The following is a 1,743-nucleotide window of genomic DNA, read 5'->3' as shown; positions in this document are numbered from 1 at the left end:
TCAGACATGGACGATTTCAGTTCATTAAGTTCATCCCACACTAAGATCTGCTCTGGTCCTAAAGAGCCAACCTGAAAAAGTAAGACCCAAAAGGATCAAACTGTTTCCAAGCATCTTAACAGGATTTCACAATAAAGCTCAAGAATAAGTCTAGGAATAGAAAAATATCAAGCATGCAAGGGAAATTCGATAATGCTTGGCATCCAATGTAGAATTACCAGGAGGCAAAGAAGCAGGAAACTCCAATCCATTATAACAGAAATCAGTGTGTTGTTGTTCAGTCGCTCAGTCAAGTGTAACTCTTTGCGACCCCACGGACTGCTCTCGCTAGGCTTCCCTGTCCTTCACCATCTCCCAAAACTTGATCAAATGCATGTCCGTGGAGTCGTGATGCCATCCACCTATCTCGTCTTCTGTCATTCCCTTCTCCTCCCACCTTCAATCTCTCCCAGCATCAGGGTCTTTGGCAATGAGTCGGCTCTTTGCATCAGGTGGCCAAAGTGCCGGGGATTTAATTTTAACAGAAATCAGTTAAAATGCATCAATTAGAAAGGAAGAAAGAAATGTGTATTTCTTTACAGACAAAATGATTGTCTATGTAGGAAGGTCAAAGGGATCGACGAAAGAGCTATTACAATTAGTTAATGAGTTTAGCATGATTTCAGGATACAAGGATACTCTTGAGAGTGCCTTGGACTGCAAGATCCAACCAGTCAATCGTAAAGGAAATCAGTCCTGGATTTCCATTGGGAGGACTGAAGCTGAAGCTGAAGCTTCAACACTTTGGCCAGCAGATGCAAAAAGCTGACTCACTGGAAAAGACTCTGATGTTGGGGGAGACTGAAGGCAAAAGGAGAATGGGATGACAGAGGATGACATGGTTTGACAGCATAACCCACAGAATGGGCATGAACTTGAGCAAACTCCAGGAGACAGTGGGGACACAGAGCCTGGTTTGCTACAGTCCATGGGGTTGCAAAGAGTTGGACACTAGTTAGAGACTGAGCAACAACAGCGACGTTCTGGTATTATATCTTAATATATAAATGTAACTATAAAACTGACAAAATATTCCAAAATCAATAGTGAATGGCAATACACAACATTCTTATTCTCCCACTTCTTACATTGTCTTCACTTATGTTGTGCTCCTTGAATATCTGGATCTCAGAACCTCCCCTCCAACCGGAAGATGAATGCAGTATTAGGAAGTGAACAAGCTAAAACTAAAGTCAGAGACAGCACAGTAGCTCGCTTTTATTTTCTGCAGTTAGCAATCACCAAACAAACCATGTGGACCCTGAGCCCCTCCCCCACCCCCGCCCAAAACAGCACCACAGGCACAAGCTGAAGCCCGATCAAACTACTGCAGAAAGCAATGCCCTCAGGAAGGACACTTGAGGCTAGGGCACATAGGCTAGGTTTAAAGCCCTCTTCTGTGCTGAGGCTGGGCGGGCACAAAGTTCAGCAAGGTCCACATCACCACGGAAAGCTGCTGCTGACAGAAGGCGATGGCCGTCTGGAGCAAGGCTTGGTCTTCAGCAGTCAATCGGCTAAAAGGGAGGGAAAATGAAATTCAAGTTCCCGCCGAGAAGGAAGAAGAGGAGCATGTCCTCCCTCTGTCCCCGCACACCAACAAGCCCAGAGCACCACACTTCTCCTCTAGGCTTAACCCTCCATTATGGCTCCTCCCGGGCCGAGACTGGTCACCACCCACCACCCTCCCTCGTCCCGGCCCCCTTT

The sequence above is a fragment of the Cervus canadensis genome, chromosome X, assembly GCF_019320065.1.
Source record: "Cervus canadensis isolate Bull #8, Minnesota chromosome X, ASM1932006v1, whole genome shotgun sequence".
Classification (NCBI taxonomy): domain Eukaryota; kingdom Metazoa; phylum Chordata; class Mammalia; order Artiodactyla; family Cervidae; genus Cervus; species Cervus canadensis.
This window is presented reverse-complemented; position numbering follows the sequence as displayed.